The sequence below is a fragment of the Callithrix jacchus genome, chromosome 13 (genome assembly GCF_049354715.1).
Source record: "Callithrix jacchus isolate 240 chromosome 13, calJac240_pri, whole genome shotgun sequence".
In the NCBI taxonomy this organism is placed as follows: Eukaryota; Metazoa; Chordata; class Mammalia; order Primates; family Cebidae; genus Callithrix; species Callithrix jacchus.
The window spans coordinates 88211581-88238769 of NC_133514.1; the positions used below are offsets into that span (position 1 = coordinate 88211581).

Consider the following 27189-nt stretch of genomic DNA (forward strand, 5'->3'; position numbering starts at 1 on the left):
TAGGATAGAATGAGTATTTCATATCCTTAGATTGAAGTTGGTATCACTTTCTGCATCTGATATTCTCTAAAACTGTGTACAGATTAAAATGGAGCTTTACTAAAAGAGGTAACACTCCAAGAGCAGTAGTCCTTTAAAGAAAACAAAGGTGGCCTGGTGTGCTGGCTCATTCCTATAATCGCAGCACTTTGGGAGGACTGCTTGAAGCTAAGGGTTTGAGAGAAGCCTGGACAACATAGTGAGACCCTAACTCTACAAATATTTAAAAATTAGATGGGCATGGTGGTGTACACCTGTAGTTCTAGCTATTCAGTAGGCTAAGGCAGGAGGATTGCTTGAACCCAGGAGTTTGAGGCTGCAGTGAGGGATGATTGCGCCACTGCACTCCAACCTGGGCAGCAGAGCAAGATGCTGCTTTAAAAGAAAGTGAAGGTGACTATTGCCATGTGCCTACCGTGTGCCATAGGTGTTTTGAATGTCATCTAAGTACAGCATCATGGACCACAAAATTGGTATTGGCTTCTGCTTGCCCTTGGTTTTGAGTTTTTGCTCTGCCATCTGCTAGTGTAACTTTAACCAAACCATTTAAATTCTGAGCCTAGTTTTCTCATCTGTAATATGGTACTAATGTATAGGGTCGTATTGAACATAATGTGATGTAAAATATGAAATGCGGTGCTGTGCATTCTGTAAATGATTCATTAATATTAGACTTTATTAACACTACTATTTTTTACTCAATACAATTTCAAACATTCTCTAACACAAATGAAAGAAAAAAAGACTGAGGCCTGGAATGACAAAAATCTACTTAAGAAATTTGCTAATTGGAATTTTATTATTAAAGGCAACAGAGAATATGTTGCTTTTCCCTCTTTTCCTGAGTTGTGATCTGTCTTTTCAGGTAATCATCTGAAGCACCAGAGAAAATATCTCTGTTTTGCTTTGACTTTTCTAGAGGGCGCTATTGTGACTTCCATCCGGTTTGGAGTACCAGAGTTTTTATCATGCAGCCAAAAAGTCAATTTGTTAACAGCACAACCAACATATTTTCCCAGTGCCCAAAGGACAACTTGATAAAATGCTGTTTGTCTTTCTCCCCCTTTTCAATCCCACAGTCTCAGCCGGGGGCTCAGTTCTCAGCACATTATTCTTTAGCCTATAGGAAAACTAACCAGTCTTTTAGACCAAACAGAAAATGGCACAATGTTTAAGGTGAAAAATAGAATAATCTGCAGTGTGCTGGGCATATGTTTCAAATTCCACATTGTTTTAGACAACTCGTTTAACCTTTGGGGGGAAGAAAAAAATTGCAAATTAATTCAAATTAATTGTCACTTTGATCTCTTCAAAATTTTACCTTCTCCCCATCTTCTTTCTTCTTACTTTCTTGCCTTTTCCTCCTTACTTTCCTTCTCTTCTTTCTGCTCTCTCCCTCCTCTGCTTCTTTTTTCTCCTTCCTTACGGTTATCATAATCACTATTGTTGACTTTTATTCAGCACTTACTGTTTGCCAGACACTGTGCTAAATACTTAATGTACACTACATTCTTTAGTCTGTCTCGTGAAAAGTCAATGTACAGAACAATACATTTTCTGGACAAAAAGAAAATCAAAAGGCTGGTGCCCAAAGGCTACAAAGTCTCCAGTTACAATAGACCGTAGCTGAGTGGGCTGAGTTAAGATGAGAGCCAACCATCTCAATAGAAAAGGCTTTTCCTACAATATAAATGGAACTGGTATTGTTACTTTAATGCTAGGCAAATAGTGAATGGCTTCATTTATGTATGCATGTGGGTTTGATATATCCACATTAAAATTGGCTAATATTCTTTTAAAACACCCCCTTTTTAATTGAATCATATATTGGAATTAATTCTTATGTATTTTTCTATGATGGAGTTCTTCAATAATTATCCTGGAGTGAAGAGGGGAAAGTGGAATTCCTTGTTTACTCAACTTTTTATGTATATTTGTAATCCAACATAGATCAAACTTTTGCAAATAAGGTATTTTCATTTTATATAATGCATATGTCAGTATTATTTGTGCAAACATACCACAGACCATATTCCCTGGAGTTAATTTGCACATTGTAAGAAACTGTAGCGAGTCAATGTGGTGTGAGGCATGACTGTATTATGGTTTGGAAGCTTAGCAGAACTGGGTTTTAATCCAAGCCCTGTAACTCCCTAGCTGTGTGACCTTGGACAAGTTCCTTCACCTATGCAAAGTCCATCAGATTTCCTTTGGTGAAAATGGGGCAGTAGTAGCCACCTCTTGCAGCTGTTGTGAAGGTTACATGAGAAAGCACATGAAAAGCCCTGGCACACAGTACACGCAACAGAAGCTAATTCCCTTCCCTGTGCATGATCTTCATTTATTGTAATAATGGCCCCCAATCTGTAGCTACACCTATACTGATCCCACATCTATATGATCTAATGTACATGTGTGTATATTGTATGTGTTTGCACATGTGTGGAGATACACTCACAACCACATAGGTAATCATACTCCAAAGAACATACACATATGCCACCCTAGGTGTACCCAATGTAGGGTTCAATCTAAGAAAGTATGCAACACCCACATACACTCACTTTAGTCCGTTTATACTCCAAATGGGACCTGGCCTATACAGAGTTGTGAAAACTCATTCGATCCATTCCTCTCTTCTGCCACAGTAACAGGACCCACGTATGCCACAGATGTGTCCTGGCGCCATCTAGTGGGGGATCCAACTTTCTGCCCCATAGTGCCTCCTTAGCTGGGTCCAGCCATTGCTCCAACTCACCATTTTGTAGGCTGCCTCCATCGTCCTAAAAAACGATCTTGCTGAAAGAGCTTCTCTGTATTTCTTTGCAGAACCTTTCCAGTTTTCATCCTGGGTGTTTCTGGACCGGAATATATCTCATTGAAATATTCGCGCCTCTACCTACAGACAAGGAAAAGGCTTGCAGCACCTCCATTGTGCCACCAGGACCTAAATGACTGTGAGTTACCCTGCATCATTTCTAAGTCCATGTCTTCAGGATCTAGAAGGAAAACTATGTATACTGTAATTATGTGGCTTTCTAAATTCACTAAACTTAGGAATTTTTTTTCAGGGAAAAGATACATTATTTCTTTTAATGAGAATATTGACCCACCAAAAGATGCCACCAGTTAATTGTTTCAAAGAGATGAGATGGTATTGGTCATCCTTTAGCCATGAAGGAAGCCAAGCTGGTTTTAGGAATTGTTACTACTGTACCTAGATTACCCCATGGTATTCAATTTTCATTTTTTTAACTAGTAGATTTTATATACCAAAAGCAATAATAGTGGAGAAAATGGAGACCATTACAGCCTGTGTCTATATGGCTAATTAGTTTTGCAAGTTCTTTATCCCATTCAAAATGTTCAAGGTGACTGAGCAACATGGAAGTGGATGAGATGAAGAGTAAATGTACTGGTTCAAACCTAATTGATTGGTGGATTCGTTCAAATAACTAGTAAATGCTATTAAAAACCAGTCAAATCCTTCCCAATATTCCAATGGAGTGACCAGTTATATTATCCTGTTCAGGCTGTTTATGTAACCATAAGGCATATCCAAGTTGTGGAGGGAAAGTATAAACCTATGATTCTCGCTCTCCCGTCATCTGCCCCAGATCTCTGCCAGGACCCAGGGACATCTGAACTGATTGATTTTATTATTGCTTCACATTTGTCAGACCAGTGCTAGTGCTGAAAATGTTACCTATATGCTAAGTAGAAATGGCGGAGCTGTCTGCATAAGCATTCCCCACCTGCCAGGATAAAAGGAAGGGTGCAGGTAGGGGAAGGGTACACAAGAGTGGCAGGGATAGGCAAGATGAGGTTCATTGCTGGGTAGATTTGGCCTAAACTTCTGCTGCTACTTTAATAAGTCAAACCTTACTGAAGAAGACAGGAATTCAGACAAGAAATAAGTAGATTGTTTTGTTCTTTTTGTGTACGTAAATGGGAATTGTATAAATTTACTCAACCTGACTCATATCATGAGAACTTAACACATTTGAAAGGCTTGGGTTTGTTTTGGCAACAGTTGAATGCGCAAGTTTGCCTTCCTTCTTCTTTGTTTAAGGGGCAAGTGACGTGCATTCTGTATATCTTGAAGGAAATCAGAATCTCAGTCTCTGGGTTGGGAAGATAGAGAAGGAGGAAAGGAAAGCACTGTGCTTTCATTATGCTTGAAATTACTTTGCAGAGAGATTCCTCATCAGATGAATGTATCTGCTATTCCACCATGGCCTCACAGTTCTGCTGCCTTTGTTGTAATGTTATGTTTTGTATCTAATATTTTTTGCTACTGCTTAGAAATCACTGTGACTGTGTTGGTCTTTATCGATAATTTTGTGTAGCCTAATCCATCACCATGTTAGATGTTGGGGCAGGGAAGAGGGTATTGCTGTGTCTTTCACTTGCTTCTCAGACAGCTCTCTCATATTGATTTCTTGGCTTGCATGTTTGTTAGATGATGATTTGCACTTTTCCGGTATTGTGTTTATCCAGATTATGTTTCAGATGTCTCTACAGCATATCATCATTAGCAACAAACCTTTATTGAAACACTTAGGTCTGTGGATCATGCTCCAGGCTAGGTGCTGGGAATAATAAGAGAAATGTAATGTGACCCCTACCCTAGAGTGTTTTATTATCTATTGGATCATGTCTGTTTAAAAAGAAAGAAAAAAAAAAGAAGAGTGAAAAGGAGATACCTAATAGCTCATGTCCAGTGAGTACTACAGGCAATAAATACTCTTGGAGTTTAGAGAAGGGAGTGATTGGTGAGGACTAGATGGTCAGGGGAGGCTGTAGGAATGAGATGAAATTTGAGTGACTTATAGATGAGTAGACTCTTTTTATGGGATACTGAATATAGTGAGTTTCTAAAAACCATTGTGCCAGGAAAAGAAAAAAACAATGCCTGTATCTTTAAACACAATTGCCTTATAAATCATTCATGAGTTTAAGACTAAGAATCAATATTCACCTGCTTTCCACAGAGCTTTGTGCTGAGTTCTATTGTTAATAGCCTTGCACGCCTGTCTTGCACACCAAGGAAAAGTCAGCTCTGTTAACTTCGTCATTTAGATTTCTGTGGCCTAGTCAACTTTTAAGACTGTCTTTTGCTTTGTCTAAAATTTGCCCTAGTTTTTCCTTTATTGAAAGCCCTAGTAAAAGAAATGTATGTTCAATGGCTTCTTAAGGTTAAATGAATTTTAAGATTAAAAAATAGGAAAGGGGAAAAAAAGCATAACTTCCTTGTGAATGTTGCTTCATCGTATCATAAGAAGTCAAGTTTGACCCTGGAGAGGATATTAGTACCCCAAGGGAAATATCCATTTATGAGAAGTTCTAGGGTTTTTCCTCCATAAGAGAGAGATGCTCAAACATTTTTGAAGATTGAAAACTTTGCTTATTACTTCTGTGGGACTTCGCTGGTCCAGATAGATATTTGCCTCAGCTTATTGACAGAAAGCTTTGCAGGAAGACTGTCTGTGGTTATGATTATTAATATTCTAAGGACTAAGCCCTATGACTTTCCCAGTACCAGTTCTTTTTACAGAACTCTCTCTGTGATTTCTATAATGGTATTTTTTTCTTTGTCTCTCTGTTTTATAATTTATTTTGGCTTTGGTGGAATGAGCGGCAGGAAAGAAACGAAATCCAGACTTTCTTCTTTTTGTTTCTTCATACAGCATACATTTAGGGACACCTATTGAGTACATACATGAAGTATTCCACAAATCTCCAGGAAACTCCAGCCTGCTTGTTGTGTCAAACATGTGAAAAGGAATGAACACTCACATACTCTAAGTTAATGGGTCAGAAAATGAAAACATAAACTCCCCCCCCATAACTTGTATCCTCACTTCTACTAATAATAGTAGAGTAGATGTAAGTGTTCCAATTCAAGCCAATTCAATATTTTTTATTTTAAAATAGTTTTTCAAGTGTGATTTGGTCAAATTTGGGCAAATATTTAGTGAATCTCAAGTGTAAATGTTCAATCAGGGTAGTTTTCCCTTTTGCAAGAAGCATCTCTAGGTCCCTTCCCAAGATGTTGATGTGTGTAGGCAAAGCCATATTTTCTAGGATGAGGGAGTGCCTGTGGGCTGTCTTTACTGCTGGCCACCAGAGTGAGGCCGGTCTGGTCTGATTCCTGAATACTTAGTGCTGGCTTCTGCCTGCTATGGCTAATCTCATCTATTTTCTGGGGGTGTTGTATTGGTGCTCACATCTGAATCCCATGTTGGAGAGGCCCCTGTATTTTTTATTCTTCTCATCTAACCCAGTGTTACAGAATCTCAGCACCCCTGTGTTCCCTACCTCACAATCTGGGGTATATGGGAACTCATGGCACCCCTGCATGCAATTCACACATCATGTGTACTCAGAGCTCTCACTGTGACCCACCTATCTGAGACGTCCAGCTATCTTGGACACAGAGGGGCCAAGCAGCAGTCCTGGGTGTTCTGGAAGACCTCATTTTGTCTAGTCCAATGTTTCAGTCAACTCACTTCCCACCTTTGGCCAAGGCCCAAGAAGGCTAGGGTCTTTGATTCTCAGAGAATCAAACTGTTTTCTTATCTGGGGACATCCCCACAAAAGTTTCCTCCTCCTTACCTGGTAAAGCCCTCTTATCTTCCTTTCTGGTGAGAACTTCCCTTCTTGTCTATTCTCTACACTCTAAGTTAGGGTAATAGTCTAACACCGAGTCGCCAGGCTTTGCTTCTGATCTGGAAAGGGGACATTTTGGAATTTCAAAAAGCCCTTTTCTCTTGACCAAGCTTGACTTTCATAACCTTCTTTGTCTCTATAGATTTAAAACCCAATATTCCTCCTTTTTCTTGCACTCCTATTTTAATAATCTTAATCATGCCCAAAGCAACAGATGCCTCTAACCAAACATGGAGAGAACATTAAAATACATAAATATGGATATTTATATATGTTTATATAAGCCAAGTTACACATCTATTATATACTATATACATATATTACACATACATGCTGCATATTATATAATATGTAATATATATGCCAAATTACAACATCTACCAAAAACCATTGAATAAGAAGAACATGTCTCCATGTAGTTATGAATGTGATTATAGTAGCCACAGTGGGTTAGAACAATGAGAAATGGCTTCTTATAGGCAGTGGACCTTCATTTGGACCTCATGAATTAGCATAGAGAAGAAGAGGGAAAGGGTTCTCAATCAGACTTCATATCTTGCTCCCCCACACGCCTAGAGCTCTATATTTATAACTCATGCACATTTAGCACAGTCTTCATTATCACCAAGTTACTCATGGACGTGTTTTCCTGTAAGATTATAAATTACCTGAGGATTGGAATAGCAATGTTTTGTATTTTGTCTTTCTGCCTGTACTGTTTTCCAGCCCTGTGCTTATATATGGTTGGTCTGTCATTATATTCCAAAGTTAACCTGCTAAAAACTTAGAGTGTTAAAATTATTTTTCTCTTAGCTCTCCATTTCAAAGGTTCTGTGTTGCTTTACCTCCTGTATCACAGAAGAATATTTTCAGAAAAGATATCCAGAGAGAGATTTGCCTTAAATGTTCTTCAAAAACCAGTTATTCAGATTCTCCTTTGTGTTCACCCCTCTGATCTGTGGAATTTCCATAAGGTGGTCACCTCCAGGTGCTCGTTTTATTGTAGTAAAACATAAATAACATAAAATTGACCATTTTAATCATCTTTGAGTGTACACAGTTCATGGACATTAAGTACATTTACATTGTTGTACAGCCATTGCCTATCTGCCTCCAGAACTTCATCTCCCCAAAATGAAACTCTACAGTCATTAGATAGTAACTCCTCACCCCTTCCCTTAGCCCCTGCCAGCCACCATTATTTATGTCTCTATAAATTTGATTCTAAGTACTTACATAAGTGGAATCATAAAATCTTTTTTCTTTTGTTCTACCTTATTTGGCTTAGCAAAACATCTTTAAATTTCTTCCCTGTTGTAGCATATATCAGAATTTACTTCCTTTTTAAGGCTGAGTAATATCCTATTGTATGCATAGGCCCCATTTTGTTTCTCTCTCACCTCAAGGTCATATGGAAGATAAAATGCTTGTTACTGTCCAATGGGCATCTATATCCATGTCGGTATTTTTGGTGACTTGATTCACCTTATATTGTGAAATAGATGACTGTTTGGCTTAAGAGCTTGAATATGGACCTTCCTAAAAATATATGCCATGTGGTACCAACCAGAAATAGTATCTCCTCTGAGGCAATAAATAGTAGTTCTGAGGTCAAGTAGAGTAATAGCTCGGATTTTTAAAAGAAAACAAAACTTTTTTTAATTTTATGTCTTTAAGCTTTCTTTCTTCTGCAAATCTTTGAAGTGGCTAGTGACATCAACCACTAGCTGGAGGAACACGAGTTCCTCAGACTGCTGGTCCTAAAAAGATGCCCTGCACAAAAGCAGTATGAAGGTCAAATCGATTTGTGAGTGTAGCTTTCGGTAGCAGCCCTTGCAGGTCCTCTTGGTCCACATGTATTAAATCTCTGAGAAGTTTTGCTGCTTTAAAAAAAAAATGCCTAATTGACTTTACTCAGCATTTTCCAAACACATCCGAACTCAGAATTATTTTTTAGTTGTTATTCTGGTAATACTTTGAAATATGCTGGATTAAAACAGGGTAAAATCTTTAGGAAGATAACAAAAGTCAAGACATCTGAAAAAAGAAAATGTATAAGTGAGTCCCCTCAGAGTGCTGACTCGAGTGGATTGTGATCTACAGACAAATAAATTTGCCTCAGTTTTTCCCATCGTTAGGACAAAGTTAGTTAGATTCATAGCGAGGTAATTCATAGTATTCATTTTGAAATCCTTTAAACTGAAGAATTTACTTTGTCTGCATAAAGAACATAGAAAAATCAATGTAGTAAACACTTTTTGTGAAAGATGTATAGCAATGTTTTTATACAAATTTGTTTAAAACGCTATGTAAATAAAATTTTTCCTATAGTCTTTTGCTCTACGGAGCAAGTAATAACTGAAGGCAGGTAAGTCCCTTGTTAGCAGCATATTCACCACAAAGGAAACTGATCGTTAACCATGGGATCTGTCCTCAAGTGGTAGAATCTAGAGAGTAAGAGGAGGTGGAAGGCGAATGGTTATCAGTGCCGTGGGTAAAATATTCAGGGGTATATGAGACTCATGGAGAAAGACAGATTTGCAAAATAGCAAAAATAGCTTAAAAAAGAAGTCCTTGTTTTCACGCTTCTAAAAGCCTGAAATACCAGTTACCAAGGACTTTTCATAACTTAGTAAATTTCTTACTGTTTGCCTTTCACCTGTATTTTTCAAATTTTTCTAAGTAAATACTTTTAGTTTACTTTTAAACAAACACCAGGGTTATTGAGGAACAGGGAGGTAGAAAAATACATGCAGAAACCATATTTTAGGAAGGGAAGAATCCTTGCAATAGAATGGATGAGTGAGCAGTGATAGAAAAAGACTGCAGAGGAGGAAAAACAACCAACAAACAAAATCAAATGTAAATAGACCAGGAAGCTATTTAAGGTCTAGGAAGTACTGCACATGGCCAATACTTGCAGAGGGTTAAGACTCTGAATCTTAGCTCAATGACAGATTTTCTGTAGGAAGTTAAGGTGGCCATGCTACCTTGCTGATAGATAGTAGGTATGCAGTAGCCATCTGGTAAATGAATGGGAGTCTAACTTAGATAACATTATTAGAAGAAAAAAATAGTATTGCTCTCTACCAGGTAAAGTTATTCCTAATAGAGCTAGGAAGTACCCATTCCTGATAGTAAGCAAGTAGCTGATTTGGAAGTTGGAAAAATGGCCCTGGAAGGAACTGTCATCCAGTCCTGTTTAAACCAAATCACCTGGTCTTAGCCAAGTGGCCACCTTCACTGGGCTTATCTTGCAGGAGAGTCTGTCTGAAGTAAACACCCACTAGAAGGAAATGCCAAGTGGTTTTTGTGATCAGAGTTATCAGGCCTTTATTATACACAGACCAAGGTCAGTTTTGTCATTACTTAGTCCTGGGTTTCTGGGTTCTTTTAAGGGGAAAAGATGTTTAGTAAACAAAAAATTTTGGGCAGCCACTAATTCATCAAACTGAGGCAGGGTTTTAAACTTACCTATTTTAAGCTTGACCTGGGTCCCTAAATGAGTCTGCAGGGAAGATGTCTATCTTTCCGTTGTCACAGGCATTGGACCTGTGGACAGGGTAAGAAGTCATTTAGTAGGATACAAATCACCATTATATTAGCTGAAGGCATTTGACATCCTGCACTCGTACCCTTTGATTGCAAGACTTAGAGACTGATCCTGAACTAATTTGAACCGGAAAGGGAAATGTTAGGATCTATATTTGCTAGAGCTACCATAACAAAATACCATAGACTAGGTAGCTTCAGCAATAGGTATTTATTTTCTTTTCATTCTGGAGGCTGGAGGGCCAAGATCAAGATGTTGGCAAAACTGGTTTCTCCTGAGCCCTCTCTTTTCGGTTTACAGAGGGCACCTCCTCACAATGTCCTCACATGGACTTTTCTCTGTGTATGTGCATTCCTGGAGTCTCTATGTGCCCAAGCTTCCTCTTCTTGTAAGGACATCAGTCATATTGGATTAGGGACCATCATCCTAACAGTCTTATTTCAATTGAATCACCTCTTTAAGAGCCCTATCTCCAACTACAGTCACATTCTGAGATTTTGGGGGTTCAGGCTTCAACATACGAATTTGTAAGGTGAGGGCACAGTTCAGTCTGTAACAGGATTATTTGATCAAACTGTCTAAGTGCAAGGGGTACAGCTGGACTAGGAAAATGAGAAATCAAACGTGGTCAAGATTCTCATCCTCTAAATAGGGTGTTGTCTTTGCTCCCTTCTTTCAGTCTGCTTCATTATTCCAGAACAGTTTATGGCTTCCAGAACCTCTGGCCTCACATCCTTATTGCATTATTCAAGATAAAAAGAAGTGCCCTCCTCCCAGTTTGTGTTAGAAAAGTCCAGGGGAAAGCCTCTGATTGGCCTATCTTGCATCCGGTGGTCTCCTACGGGCCAGTATGGCATGGGAGTGAGACACTTCAATTGGCCCAGAACCAGCCGGTACTCACCACCAGATCAGTCACTGCCACCAAGGCGGCAGGGTGTAATCCAAATAGCAGCCCTCATCTGAAACGTATTTCAAGAATGAGCAGGATGCAAGGAAGAGGAGTTCTCCCAGACAAGCTTACCACCAGAATAAGTGTGACCCATACAGATACTCAATGTGTCTTCTGGGGGTCAAAGACCATTAAGTCAGCAGGAAAGTTTAAATGCAACGTAAGAAGCACCCTGAATAGAGTTCTCACATAACCTTCAGAAACCATGCAAAGGGTTTTAGGACAGCCCTTGGTGGGAGCATCCAACAGAATCTTGGAGTGTGTAGAGGTCAGCAGAGACTTCCCACAGGAAAGGGTCTTCAAGCTAGCCCAAGGAGAAGAAGCCTAGCCATGTAAAGTAAGGCATGGGAAAGGTAGGCAAAGGCTTATGTAGAAGTTTTAGGAGAGCTATAGGAGTTTCATGATAGTGGCATGAAATATAAAAGTTGAAGTTGGAGAGTACACCTTCTCAAAGTAAGCAAAAGTTGGAAGACCCATGGTGGATCAAAACTGAGCATACATTTTGGGCTGTTTTCTCAATGAAACAACAAAGCTCAGAATTCCATTAAGATACAAAGAGAGAAGATGGAGAGCTTAATTTGGTTTGGTTCTCTTATAGAGTTTAACATTTCCCTTAGTTTGAGTAGAGAAATACTAGTCTGGGATAAGACATTAACTGTGACTTTGGTCTAGAAACTTCTTCTCTTTGGTTCTCAGTTTAATTGTTTATTGCAAATGAATTTGGACAGTATGAATGTTTAGGATCCTACCAGGTCAATTAGTTACTACTTATCTTTCTGTCCAAAAAAGTATGAGTATGTTGCTTGAACACTGGTTACCAGCTCCATCTGGCCTCAGTGCTGACCTCAGTTTTGGAATGCAAAATTCTGCATTTGGCATGAGTCCTGTCCATGAAGAATTGCAGGCTAATCATCAGGGCTTAAATGTGAACAATGGAATATTAGTGCCAGGTCACCATACTGAGACTGACATGTGGGAAGTACAGTCAGTTCTGTTTCAAGGGCTCAGAGGAAGGAGAGGGGCATTTGGAGAAGAGTGGTGAGAAAAGCTTGACAGAACAAGTAGGATTTCAACTGGATGTTGAGGATGACTGTGGTTAATATAGGCAAAGATAAGGAGGGAGGTTGTAGAGAATGGGGATTGGTTACCAGCTGGATGAGGTATGAACAAGAAGGCAGAATTGGAAAAGAGAAAAGCTTATTCAAGGAGAAGGCATTCAGGCCTGCAAAGATCACCAGCTGCCCCTCTGATATCACTGCATACTATCTATTTCCAGGAATGCTAAGTATTCCAGGCCATGTTTATTCCTTTGTTTAATACTTATTATTCGTCTGATGGGATCAACTTCCCTAGAAGTTAGTCCTACTCAAATAAAACAGCCATTTATGGGGCTTGGACAGTGCCCTCCCTTTCTCAGTGCCTGCACTCCCCAATGATACTCAGTCAAGGCCACAGAAAACCCTTTCCTTCCCACTCAGTTCTGTTCAGGGCCACAGCCAGCCCATCAAGACTAACACTACATGAGGAGGGTGTCAGTGCTGCCATCTTGACCTTCATACTCATCACCATGAATCATCATGGCCAACAGGACTACATGCCAGGTTCTCTATGCTAAGGCTTTGTAGTTATTTCATTTAACCCTTCCAGCAGCCTTGTAAGATGGGGTTTGTATTATTTCAAATGAGGAGAATATTGCTTAGGGAGGTTCACTGACCCACCCAAGGTCACAAGATGGTAACTGATGGAACTGGGACTTAGGCTCTTGTCTCTGATTGCAGGGAGCTCATAATCACTGCATGTGAGAGGTCATAATGATTGAAGCTCAGGAAGGGAAACAGCCTACCAAGGGTCATGTATCAAGCACAATGGAGAAAAGGAGAGAGACAAATAAAGAGGATCCCTTGATAGATGCATATGTGTATGTGTCTGTGTGTGTGGTCACCCACCTAGAACACAAGGGAAAAAAATGTTCTTTATTACTGGCCTGAATGTCAGAAATAATTACGGAAAACCAAACATTGTCAGAAATTCTGGTTTCTGCTAATGGATAGTCAGGGAGGAAACTCAATCTCAAACAGGCTCTTCTTTCCAGTGGTTAGTTTTCATAGTGTGTGTGTTGGTGGGAGGTACACAGACCCCCTCTGCTGGCTAGGCTTCCATGGCTAATCACCCCAAGGAGTACTTATGTGGGAGGTAGATCTCTTTCCCATTGACCAGTGGGGACACACATGCCCTCTCCTAGCTCCCTTAAGGGCTCTGAGACTCAGCCAGACCTCTGAGGTCAAGTCAGGAGGTCAATTGCCTTGGCCAGAGCCCTGAGGTGGGGCTTTGGAAGCAGTGAGACCTTCAGGGCTCTAGACTCTTCTGAGCTGAAGTTGAGCTCTGTGGGGCAACTCCAGGGAAACAGGTCCTTGTGAAATGCTCTTTGATGAGAAGCACAATATACATACAAATTGCTATTACATCAGCTTCTGAGAAGCCACTTCAATCCATTTGGGCACCTTTGATTTTATTCTCCCCCAATTCCTTTCCTTCTTTAAAAAATTTAATAAGAGCATGTTTTCATTGGCTTCAAGAGAGTGATTTATTTATTTAAAGTAATAATAAAGTTTCAGCATAATCCTTAGTTCCCAAGGGGGAAAGAGACTCTTTGAACAATTTATTTTTCCCATTCTTTAAGTGCGAGGGAAACCAAGAGGCTGCCATGCGGTGTCCTAGAGCCCACTGCCATGGCAACAGCCAGAGCCTCTCGGCTGCCCCACTATAGGCTGCTGGGAGGCAGGGAGATGGGAAATGGTCTCATAACACTCTTCTTCCCATCTCTCTGCTACTAGTCCTCCCTTTAAAAAACTGATAGGCAGAACGGGATGAAGCCCCAAATCAGCTGTGGGAGTAAGAATAGCAACCGTGAAAGCTTATCATGGCCAATCAGGCACCAGATTGGAGGCCCACAAGAGGCAGGTCAGGACAGATAGGTGGGATGATGGCTATGAATTCACACTTCACACTACAGAGTCAGAACATGGGGCTTTGAGGGCTGTGTGTGCGGGACCGGCTATGGGAGACCGGAAATCTTCAGAAATCTTGGTCTTCAGTGGGTGCTGGGGGATGATAGAACCACCTCTACTAGGAAAACCAGTGTTATTTCACACTGATCTGCCAGCCAGTGTTTTAAGCATTTTATGTGAATTATCTCATTTGGTATTTATATGAGCACATCACACTGTTATTCCTATATTTTGGATGAGTAAAACAAAGTTGTGGAAATTAGGTAGCTTTCCCAAGTTCATACAGCTAGTAAGTGACAGACCTGGGATTCAAAACTGATTGGCTTGGAGAACTCAAGTTTGTATCCATTATGGACATTGCCTCTGGTTAGGGAAGGCTGATGAGAGTAGTTCTATCAGTTAAGAATAGTTTTGATTGCAAGTAATAACAACTGGACTAATTGTCACATAAATGAATAGTTCATTTTCTACTCCTAATAAGATTCCAGAGGTGGGCAGCAGCTGGCACATATTCAACAGCTCAGTGACAGAGGCTGTTCTTGTGTCCTTTCTCTCATGGTCAGCAACTTCTCACAAGAAGGCTGTGCACCTCCAGATATCACATCTGTATTCAAGGCAAGAAGAAGGAAAGTAGAAAGATTGGTGTCTGTCATCTTCTAGCAGGAAAGAAAATGCCTTTCTTTCCCCAGCAAAATCAGACTTCTGTCTTACTGGTGAGAAAGACACACACTAGCCTCTCAAGCTGAAAAGCAGCCTGAAGAAAGCAGAAATTTGTCTCTCCATGCCCTGCAGTGGAAGGACAGGAATGGCTGATGGGCATTGGATGGTCAAAAAGGAGAAAATGCTAAAGGCAAAAGTTGCAAGTATGACGATAGTATCTCAGTCCATTTGTGCTATTATAAAAGAACACCACAGACTGGGTGATTTACAAAGAACAGAAATTTATTTCTCACAATTCTGAAGGATGGGAAGTCCAAGCTCAAGGCACTAGCATTTGGTCTGGTGAGACCCTTCTTGCTTCATTATCAGATAGCAGAAGGCAGAGGGCAAGCTAGCCAAAAGAAGCGTCTTTTATTTGGTTCTCAATCCCATTAATGACTGAGGAGCTCCTGGCCTAATCTCTTGTAAAGGCCCCACCTTTTAACACCATCACATTAGCAACACCTGACTGTTGGAGAGGCCACATTGAGACTATGACAAATGGTGAAGCACTTCTGGGTCTGGACTGGGGTTAATGTGGAGAACTGGTGGGAGAATAAATTGGAAAGCCAACTGGGACTTAGACTGTGATGCAATGTACGTACCAATGCAGAAAGCCAAGCTTCATCTTTATAGGCATGTACTGTTGTTTCCACACTCCTGTCAGCCTCATTCTCTTGCTCCTTTCTTTAACAAGATACATGTGTTAGTGACTTTAATTTGCTAAATTTCAAAGTACTTATCCCAAGGCTTGGAGCTGAATTTCATTGCAGGAAAAAAGATTTTAAGTTCATATATAAAGAGATCCTTTGTGTTTCATTTAAAGTGGATTGTATCACTTTAAATTGATAATAGATTAATTCTTCCTTTTCTACTTCCATTTTCTCATTGCCATTGGCAATGTTCTTTCCATAAGACAAGAAAGAATCTGCCATTGATTAAAGGGATTAAGAGACAATGACAATAGCTGTTGTGTTAGGTGACAGGATAGGGGATGATTTATTACTATTACAACATTTTCACGAAAGTTGAATTTTATTTTGGTTAAAACGAGGAAATATTTAGGGTCATTGGAAAAGAATATATGGTCAAATTGCTGTGACAGTGTTTCTAGAAGAGGAGGATGAGTCTTAGTAAATATATGGTCAATCCTCTCTTCACCCTGCCTTGATGTGCAATGCCCTTCTCCCCAGGTGAGGCCCACTGTCACCATGGGAGGCCTGCTTTGGCTCTTGTGTTCTTCCAGACTGGACTCTCTATGGCTATTGTAGTCTCTGGGTGACACAGAGGTCATGCCCAGGTGACTTGACTGCCAGGAACTCAGGATGCAGGTCAGTGTCCCTCTTTATAGGAGATTTCTTCATAGGGATCTCTGGGCCTTCCCTCTTCTTTTTTCTATTATGGGACAGGGGAAACTTCCTTTACTAACCTGCAGGAAAACCCAAAGTTTAAGGTGTCTCCACAAGGTCCTCTCTCGAACTGTTCCCTGGCATCAGATTGTCTTTCACTCTCATCATATACTAATGTAAAATGCCACTCATCACCATTTTCCTTAAGAAAGCTAATCGTGTTCAACACTATAAGCTTAGGACCTTGACAGAGGCTTTGGGAGGCTCCAGTGCTATGGCGAAGGCTCTAGCTATCTGGCCTGAACCTCATGCTTCTCAAGCCCCTCTCCTTTAACACCCAAACTCCTGTCATGTGACTAAGCATTGGCCCAGTTCCACCACCAGTGTTTTCCAGGGCCTTCCCCAGCACACACATCCCCCACAAATATTGCCATCTGTCCCGGAGAAGAAATCATGGAAACTGCCAAATATGGTATCCAAAGACCCTCTCCAACTTTTAAAAAACTGTTTACCATGTGTATGTTTCCCTATTTTGTACTGTGAATTATTGGCCTGTAGTCTTTTCTGAAAGCAGACAAGGCACACATCCTCAATAAAATACGTTCAAGAACATATGACTCAAGTCTTCATGTATTTACTGAATTCTTTTCTAGTAAGGCCCTGTGCTGATTTAGGCTCTGTAGTCCGTGCTGGGAATACATGCAGATTGAAGCCAGGTCCTGCCTTCCAGAGGGCCAGAAGTCAGAGACAATAACTAAGAGGTTAAATGTTGAGGAAAAGAAGCAGAATTTGTCAAGTAGATAATAGTTATAGATATAGATTACCTGCAAGTTAAGATGGCAATTATTCTCATAGGCTTACAAAAAACAAAAAACAAACAGATCTTTCTCCTGGATTTTCCCTCTGTAGTCCCCTTCTGCACTCTCCCATGGAAGCCTGTCTTATCCTCTTAAACTCTATCTCTCTCTATTCCCTAACACACTCGCCTGGGAGCTGCTTTCCTCTCCTGGATTCCATCTTTTGGGATTCTCTCACTCAGTGTAAGAGTTAGCTGTTTCTTTTTCTCTCCTTCTTCTGTTTCTCTCTCTCTTTAAATAAATCACTTTCTACAAACAAACAAACAAAAAAAGCCCTCTCCCACTGCATTCCCACTCTTGCTTTCTTGATAGGTCAGGTGAGAGCTAAATGAGTTTTGCTGTGTTACTTCTTTACTCTGAAACTTTCTATCTACCTACAGATTAGAACCTGAGTGCCTAGCATGGTCAGACCTACATGATTGTTTTGAAGCCAATTTTCCTACTTGCAACTACTGGCATACCCTCCTGCATTCTGCGTGGTGTCAGCTCAAACTCATCTTTCCCCAACCGCAGAGGTGTTCCTATGACATTGTTCATGTTACTTTAGCCACATAATGGTCTCAATGGTCTCTTGACTCAAAATCCTACTTAGCAGTTTAAGGTCAAGCAACCCTATTTAACCTGGGAGGTTGCTTCTGGGTTCCCAGGTGCAACTCTTTGCCCTGTGAAGTGAACATGATTAAAAGCATAAGTGCCAAAGCTAGACTGCTTGGATTCAAATCCTGGACTGGCACATGCTTGCTACATAGCCTTGGGCAAGTCAATTAATATTCTCAGGCCTCAGTTTCCATCTGTAAAATAGGGTCAACAATAAAATATATCAAGCATTACATAAATTAGTCTGTATATGGCTTAAGATGGGGCTTGGTGCATGGTAAGCTCTATTTGAGGGTTATTGCCATCATCGTCATTAATATTGTTGGCTGATCCCACTCTTGCAGAATTCATCCCAGATGCCATTCAATTGTTGTGACTTCTGTCTTTGTTCCTCCTTTGTTACTTCATGAGGTCTGTATTAGTTTTCTATTGCTGCCAATAAAAAATTACCACAGGCTTGGTTGCTTAAACACCCCAAAGGTATTATTGTAAAGTTCTGTGAGGCAGAAGCTGACCATGGGCCTTGCTGGGCTAATATCAAGGTATTGGCACTGCTTTGGGGGGCGTCTAAGGGAGTGTCCATTATCTTGCTTTTTCCAGCTTCTAGACCACCTGCATTACTCAGCCTGTGTGCCCTGTCTTCCATTTTCAAGGACAGTGACATTGCATCTATCTGTTCTTCCATCTTCATGCCTCTTTCTCTGGTCACAGCCAGGAAAGGGTTTCTATGAAGGAGCTGTGAAATCAGATTGTGCCCACCCAGACTGGTTAATCCAGAAAAATCACCCCATCTAAAGGCCCTTAATTTAATCACATCTGCAAAGTTTCTTTATCCATCTAATGCAACATATTAATAGGTTCTGGAGATTGGAATGTGGGTATTCTGTGTACCACAAGGTCCTTGAAGGCAGATCTTCTTTTTTCCCCTAAGTATTCCTTGCAAGGGTTGGCGTAAAAATGCTTTTAAGAAATGTTGAACTGAATCCAATTGTAGAGTATGAGGAAAGGAAGACTGCAGGAGAGTTCCAAAGAGCTGGTAGTTGTCTTCCAGAACATCAATGCTTAATATTATTTGTACAAATTATTGAAATATCATGTTCTTTTGAGTTAATACCTCAGGCAGAAAAAAATATTTTTTTGAGCCCAGGTTTCAATTATGTTAAATCTTTAACAAGAATAACAACAACAAAAAAAGTGTACTGGCAGGAGTGCTGAAGTCTAGAGTGTTTTGCGTTATGTTACCAGCCTCCTAGAATAGAAGGGCATTGCTATCCAGGCTTTGCATGGTAAGAAATTGATGCACAGAGGAGCTGAGTAACTTGTTTAAAGTCACAGTGGATAACTCAGGAATAACAACATCTTGATATTGTTTTTATTTTTAGTTATTTAGTTTGAGACAGAGTCTTGCTATGTCACCCAGGCTGGAGTGTGGTGGTGCAATCATAGCTCACTGCAGAGTTGACATCCTGGACTCAAGCTATCCTCCCACCTCAGACTCCTGAGTACCTGAGACTGCTAGTGTGCATCACCACGCCTGGCTAATTATTTTACTTTTTTGTAGAGATAGGCAGGTCTTGAACTCCTGGAGGCTCTTGCTATGTTGTCCAGGCAGGTCTTGAACTCCTGGCCTCAAGCAATCTTCTTGCTTTGGCCTCCCAAGTGGGAAGTGCTGTGATTACAGGTGTGAACCACTACACCCATCCCATCTTGGTATCTTGATGATTAAGCTAGTATTTTCTCACGGCTTATAATCCTGAAAACTCTTCCTTGTCTCCAGTCAGGATACTCTGATCATTCCTTTCTCATCATTAAACACTCAAATTATGCCCAATTGTCTTCATACCATCTATGACATATTTTCCTAATATGATCATATGCAAATAGCATGATCAATAATAGTGCAGGCAAGTTGGGGCTTATGTTTGGAGAATGGCACACACTTCAGTTATGTTATGCTATGCAGTGTATATGAGGAATTTGGTAGTTCATTCAATGAGTAGTTACTGAGCATCTGTAAGTGTTACGAGTTCCCCTGCTGCCCTCCTGGAGTGTTTATAGTGTGGTGATGAGAACAATTCTTCAAATAAATAAGTACGTGTGTGAAAAGTGTTAATAAAGAAGAAACACAGGCTACTTTGGGAAGAAGCAACTAATGAAGTTGGAAGCCTTTCATATAATGCCTTGAGAACCAAGCTAAAGGATTACAACTAAGAGTCCATTGTAATAGTAAAAAAAAAAAAAGAAAAGCAAAATGAGTGAATGAACCAGGGTCGAAGCTATGGGAGCATAAAGGGAAGTGTATTAGTCCATTCTCACACTGCTGGAAAGAACTACCTAAGACTGGGTAGTTGATGAGAAAAGATGTTTAACTGACTCACAATTCCACAGGCTGTAGAGGAAACATGCTTTTACCTTGAACAAGTAGCATTCCAACAATATATTTTCAATATATGCAATGATCAAATCAAGGTAATTAGAATATCCATCATTTCAAACATTTATATCTTAGTGTTGGGAAAATTAAAAATCATGTCTTCTAGCTGTCTGAAAATATGTAATAAATTGTAACTACGGTCACCGTACGGTACTATAGAACACTAGAATTTATTCCTCCTATCTGGCTGTAATTTTGTATCCTTTAACCAACCTCTGTCTATTCCCTTCTCCTCTCTACCTTTCTACTCTCTGGCAGCCACCATTCTACTCTCTACTTTCTATGAGATCAATTTGTTTGGTCCCCATTATATGACTGAGAACATGTGATATTTGTGTTTCTATCCCTGGCTTATTTCACTTAATATAATGTTCTTCAACCTCATCCATGTTGCTGCAAATGACAAGATTTCATTTGTTTTATGAATGAATTGTGTGTGTGTGTGTGTGTGTGTGTGTGTGTATTGCACAATGGAAAAAAAGTATATACACACACATGCTTTGTCCTTCATTCATCAATGGACACTTATCCTGATTCCATATCTTAGCTATTACGAATAGTGCTACAATAAACGCAGAAGTGCATATCTCTCTTAAACATTGTGGCTTCCTTTCCTTTGGATATATACCCAGTAGTGGGATTGCTGGATTATATGGCAGCTTTATTTTTGGTTTTCTGAGGAAGCTTTATGCTGAAACATCCCCTTTTAGATCTTCTATGATAGTTTAGGGGAGTCAGCTGATGTCTATGGGTGGGAAATAACTTTAAACAGCTGAAGCTATTGGTCTGGTCTCAACCCTGGGGCCTGGAAGTCTTGGGGGAGGGCTTAGAACTTGTGCTGCTGGGCATATGAGTGTAACCACTGACAGCTGTAACTAGGAGGTCACCAGCGAGGAGATCCATTACAGCCAATAGCAGAATGTAGACCAGAAAAGGCATCAGTTCAGCCATAGAAAGAACAGAGAATACTATGTGGTATATGGCTATTTTCACCTGGTGACAATAGAAACAAAGGCAGATCAACTGGGAACTCACTAATAAACACATGAGGGCCCCAAATTCTCTCTCTTCTGATATTTGAAATGAAAATTAGCCCATTTGGCAGAACTTCCTGGATAACTAAATAAGCCTCAGGAGGAAAACACTAGACCCCTTGCTTATATGAACATCCAGGATCCCCAGGAGAGTATCCCTGGTTACCTACAGATGAGGTGAGGTATAGGTTCTAGGTAAACAGTTGGAGGATGTTGCCCGAGGTCACATGGCCATGCAGATCCCAGCACGCAGTTTTCCTTTCTAGCCCCTTGTTAGTTCTCTAGTAGGCATAGCACACTGGATTCACTCCTAATGACTCTGCCTTAACTACATTCCCCATTCCTCATGCCTCTGAGTGGACATGTGACCTTGGAGTGGTGGCAAATCATAAATCCTCCTGAGGTTTTTTCCTGCCCAAGCGTTGGTTGTTTCCCATCTAATTTTTTATATTTTTAGGGATAGTTCTTGGAAACCATTAGATGCATCATCTTAGGGCCCTTAGGCACAGTTCTGAAATGCTGAGAACTCTTGTCTTGCTTGTGGGATTCTGGAGGTAAAAGATGAGTCTCCTTCTCCAGACCCTTCCTAAGAGGCTAACAGTAAGACCCAGAGCACCTTAAGGTTTCAGCAGAGTCTGCAGGGCCCCTGGGAGTGCATCGTCCTGGCTCCCACAGACTTCCATTGTGGTTGGTAGTATGCATGATAATGGGAGTTTAGTTCTTTTCCCTTGAAGATAGCTTTTAAATGTGCTCTGTTGGCCTCTTGATGAAATAGCTTCATGCATATTAATGACATCTTTTATTTACTGAACAGCACCATTAAGCACTTTGAAATACCAGATTCCACCCAAGGTCTCCGGGGAGACAAGCCAATATCTCTAGACTTATTGGATGAATTGTAAACTGAGGAAACAAAAAAAGCTCAGTAACTTCCTGAAAGCAATACAGAAAGTCCCTGAGTTACATGTGCTGTCTGCCTAGCAGATGGTTATGGTCTTGATTGGGTAGTATTATATCGGGCTTCCGGCATGCCCATTCATTCTTATAACCGGCTTTTATTGAGCACTTGCCATGTACACAGCACTCTATGGGACACTGAGCGTGAAGGAAGGTGAATAAAGACTAATAAGGCACAAAATGAAAGGGCAGACTCTGTTTAAGAAACAGTCTGGTCTCTGCAAACCTGGGAGACTGGATAGAGTGCAGAAAGCAAGAGGCAAAGGTGAGATGGCAGCACACTGTTGAGGATTTTGGGGGATTGCTGTTCCCACATGCTCATGCTTCATGGCCCTGTCACTCTACTTCTAGGAATGCAGCCAGTAACAGAAATGAGTAGACACAGGTGACTTGGAAAAGATGACCACTGTGTAGCATTCAATGGGGAAAAACATCTTTAGAGCAACGATTTTATTTTTATAAACGTATGTGTACATGTTTGAGATTGTATGCATATATTATAAATGTAGATAAACAGATGTGAGTAGGCAGGTAGGTAGGTAGATAATAAAAGATAATAGAAATAACTAAAAAAATTGGGGAATTTTAGGAAACACACATACAACTAATGGCAATGTCGGTGGGGGTAGAAAGAGGCACCCCCGCCAACATTGCTATTAGTTGTATGTATTCTAATTTTACATTGTATTAACAGTCAGGTTAGATGTAATTTTGTTTGTTTGTTTTTTATTTTAAAAACAAACTACTCAAAAATTAATACCTGAAAGGCAAGGTCCTCAGAGACCTTATAGCCCAGGTCAGAAGACAAAGAAGCATTAACAACACTATCAGAAAAAATAAAATTAAAACACCATTGGCATATGAAGGTATCTTCAATGAGTATATGTAAGATAAAAAGAAAAGAAGTATATATGAAAAAAGGGCTGCATGTTGAAAGAAAATTTCCCACCAGGGCTTCGACTTCTTTCTTCCCTTTCTAGAGTAACGCCTGCTAGTGAATCCACTCTTTAGGTTCTAGGGCGGCTCCTCCCCAGATCCACCCACATAAGGAGGGAACTACAAGCCAGTCCAGGATCCCCCAGGTAGTGTCACAGACAAACCAACTCTTTCTAGGCCTCCATTCCAATCCCACTACTACTGTCCATCTGTTGGAACAGAGACCTATATAGGTGTATTAGGGCTGGTCTAGGGGAAGATTTTGGTAGCTTTATTTATGTGAATTTTCCCAGGAACATTGAGCTTTGTTTGCCATGTGTCAAGACTAACTAGAGATAAGGTAACATAAATGAACTTTTCACTGCGTGTGTTTATGCAACCCAGGGCAGGATCCCTGAGGTGGCACTCCTCAAGGGTGAGGAGGGCAAGCTAGGCTGATGCTCTGTGCAAGGTGCCTGCTGTGTTCCTGCTGCTGCTGCTGAAAACCATGCCCGTCAGGGCAGAGACACATGCTGTAGAGTATCAATAAAAGTTCAAAAACACATGTGAAGGGTGGAGATGGCAAAGGAGGGTGCCTTATTCTGATGGAAAACTCTAAGATGGCTTCACTGGAGAGGGAACTTTTTTGCTAATCATTGAAGGATTGAATTTTAATTAGTAGAGAACATGGGAAGGTTATTATAGAAAAACAAAATGCAAAATCTAATACTCAAATAGGGGCTAACATTTAAATAGCCCTTGCACTGCCAGGTTCTAACTGAGGATCTTTACATAGAGTGAATGAATGAATCCTTGTAACAATCCAGTGAGGTTTATTTTACTTACCATCATGTCCTCCAGGACCATCCATGCTGTCACAAATGACAGGATTTGATTCTTTTCTATGGCCGAACAACGTTTAATTGTGTATCATACCACATTTTCTTTCCTCATTCATCAGCGGACAATTAGGTTGATTCCATGTCTTGGGTATTGTGAGTAGTGCTACAATAAACATAAGAGTGCAAATATCTTCTCAATATACCAATTTCCTTTTCCCTGGATAGGATGTTCAGTATATATGTGATTGCTGGATTACATGGTAATTCTATCTTTAGTTTTTTGAGAAACCTTTATACTGAAACATCCCCTTTTAGATCTTCTATGATCTAAATACTGCTACTATACCCATTTTACAGATGAGGAAACTGAGGCACAGAAAAGTTAAGTAATTTTCCTAGGCAGAGGGAGAAAGTGGTAACACTCAGCTTCAACCCAGGGAATCTGGCACTAGAGACCTGCTCCTAGCCTCTGAGAACCTTTAAGTAAGTGGAGGAATAATGAACTACAGGAGGAGTAATGAGCCACAGGAAAAGGAAAGGTGTGGACACCAAAGATAAAACATGCTGAACGGTTACTCCACTGGCATGGCTGCAATAGAGGCAGCAACCCTTGGGTGATGAGTTGGTACTGCAGTGGGGTGGTCCTTGGCCACTGAGTAAAGGACTAGGAACTTCATTCGAAGAATCGGGAAGCCACTGGACTTGTTTTCAGAAAAGGAGTAACGTGCTTTGGCTGCTGTCTTAGAAAAATATCTCTGGTGAGGACAGGAAGACTGAATGTAAGAGGAGCGAGAATGAAGATTTAGAGGCCAGTTAGATAAGAGATGCTGAGGCACTGAATTAGGTGGAGTCATCTGAGTGAGAGAGGACAATGGAAACAAAAGGCCCTTGGTAGATAAGAAACCACCTTCTATCTGCTTCTGCTTCGCGTGGGGTCCCTGGTAGGAAGTGAGTGGTGAAGACCGAGGTACAGCCTGAAAAGAGGCTGGCAGCGGTAGCTACCATCTTCAAGCAGTCCTCTGACCTCTTCTCAGCCTTTGCGGACTTACTTGATTTTCAAAACAATCTTGCCCCATCAGCACCTTCTCCCAAAACTCTCCTTTCACAACCTTGAAACTGAAAGCTTACGCATTCTGCATGCCTAGGACAGTGTTTCGGAGTGCCTCACTGCACAACAAAGCCAAAAGCAGCCAGATGATTTTGGCTTTTTTCTGGTCCTGGTTCTGGGGGAGGTGGCTTGAATAATTCCTGGGGGTTTGGAAGCAGACGACGCTAAGCCTGGGCCCAGTTTGCTCTACTCCATTTGTAATTTTCTCACACCGTAAATTGTAGACATTACAGCCCGGCACTCTTTATGGCTTACTTTCATCTTGAAATGTTCCTGTGCTACATTTTCATGTAACTTATGCACCTCAAATGTTGTAAAAACTGCCGTAAAAGTCAATATAAATGCAATAATGTCACGTCAATCAAAGGCGGTGGAGCAGCCCTTTTGAGCAAACAATTGGGAAACTAGAGGGAAAACTCAATTGCTCCATGTTGCAAATTGATTAAAGATATGAATCAGAAAATTAAAGGGCTTTTGGAGTTTAGGTTATTACTAAATGCTTTACTTTATGGAGCAATTACTTTGATTCTTCTACCTTGAGTCCAGTAAAGTGACTGCTGGCATACGGTGAGATGGGGCCCTGTGTCTTTCTTATTAATGTGAATGACTCAACATCAGGATAAATGAATGCATACATGCGTCTTAGCCATGTGAATTCATTTTTTAAGCAATGTATCTAAAATTGTAAAGAAGTAATTTATAGTTAGGGTCACAGCTCGATTAGCCTAAACCTACATGTTCTTATCTGCCAGAAAGACAAATCCTATTTTCAAAGAGTGAGATGTTGCAACAAGTCACCTGTATATTTAGTTTATGTATTTTTAGGCTATGTTGGAAGTGCAGAGAAGCATGGGGTATTGTGTACATGAGCTGGTTTGTGCTACCCCAAGTTTGGCCTATTGAGCTAAGTATTGAGATGTCAACCTCATCTGATTATCTCAGTATCTGAAAGTCCATAATGAGATAGCCATTCCTTTTGAGCTTAAACCTTTTTGTACTGAGCTCCTTGTATAAGTATCGTAGGATTGAAAAAACTGGAGCTCTGAAAAAACCTTAGCAATAATTAATTTGGCCCTTTGGGCCTTGGCAGCCGGGAAGCTAAGAGCTAAATTTAATATTCATTTGTAGTAATTACTCTGCAATGGATTCCTGGCCTAGCATGAGGCCAGGCACATTCAGTGGGTGCTCAGTGAGGGAAGGCTGAATAGAGGCATGAGAGATAATGAAGAATAGTCACATTTATTATTGCTTACTGTGAGTGAGAGCTTGCAAGTGTGCCAAGTGCTTCACAAACGTTACCGTAATTAATCCTAACAATAGTCTTCTCAGCCATTTTCATGACCATTTTACAGATGAAGAAGCAGGCTCATAGAAGTTAAAAGACTGGTCTGTGTTCACCCATCTTGGATTTGAAATCAGATCTCTGTGACCCCAGAACCAGCAGCCCCATCTCCCATCCCAAGGAATGATCACATGGGTGCTCACAAGGATCTGAAATTAGGAAACTAGGGTTTCCCTGAGAGTAGAAACACATGGCATATCAGAACAGAGATTAGTTGTTCCTTATAGAGAGAAAAGTTTCCAAACAAGACGGTTTTGTTGGTAAATGTATTAGGAGTTTTGAGTCATACTTAGGAAAAATGGATCAAGAAGGAATATTGTTCAGCAAGAGAAGCACCGACCCACTGGAAATCAAGGAGGCTGGTGTGGCTGAGAGACCGGGTGTCATAGCTGGGCCTTGCCCACCACAGTTCTGTTGGCATCTGAATATAAATTCACTGACTGTCAGAATTCCCCTGTTCTGTTACTGTGCTCACCAAGAAGCCTTTTGGTTTGGTTTTGGCATCCCAGGTATGTCTGTCTATAGGCAGAAATGTACTGGCTATACCCAATCTGATTGGCACAAGAGTTATGGTATCTGGGTAGATTAATTAATGAACCGTCTGATTTATACAGTGTCTCTGTGGTTAACTGGAGACCATTCCTGGCCAGCCTACTCATTCATGGGAGCTTACCAAACCAAGTTTCTGAGACTGCAAAGCTGAGAGTCAAATCCTGGACTGCCAAGTTCCAGGAGCTTAGAAGGCAAGTCGCCGAGGTCCCCAGGGCAGGCCAGCAATCGCCTTTCCTCAATATGTAACTTTACATTTATTCACATTTTTATGAGTTTCTTTAT

General features: G+C 40.6%; 1 protein-coding gene across 1 annotated transcript in view; it reads left to right on the forward strand.

Annotated features, from left to right (window-relative positions):
• Nucleotides 1–2949: 2949 nt before the first annotated feature.
• SLC14A2 (solute carrier family 14 member 2) overlaps nt 2950–27189 on the forward strand; it is a 466908-nt gene continuing 442668 nt past the window's right edge. The window contains exon 1 of the mRNA XM_035270925.3: nt 2950–2996. The gene's annotated coding sequence lies outside the window, so the exon portion shown is untranslated. The remainder of the gene's footprint in view (nt 2997–27189) is intronic.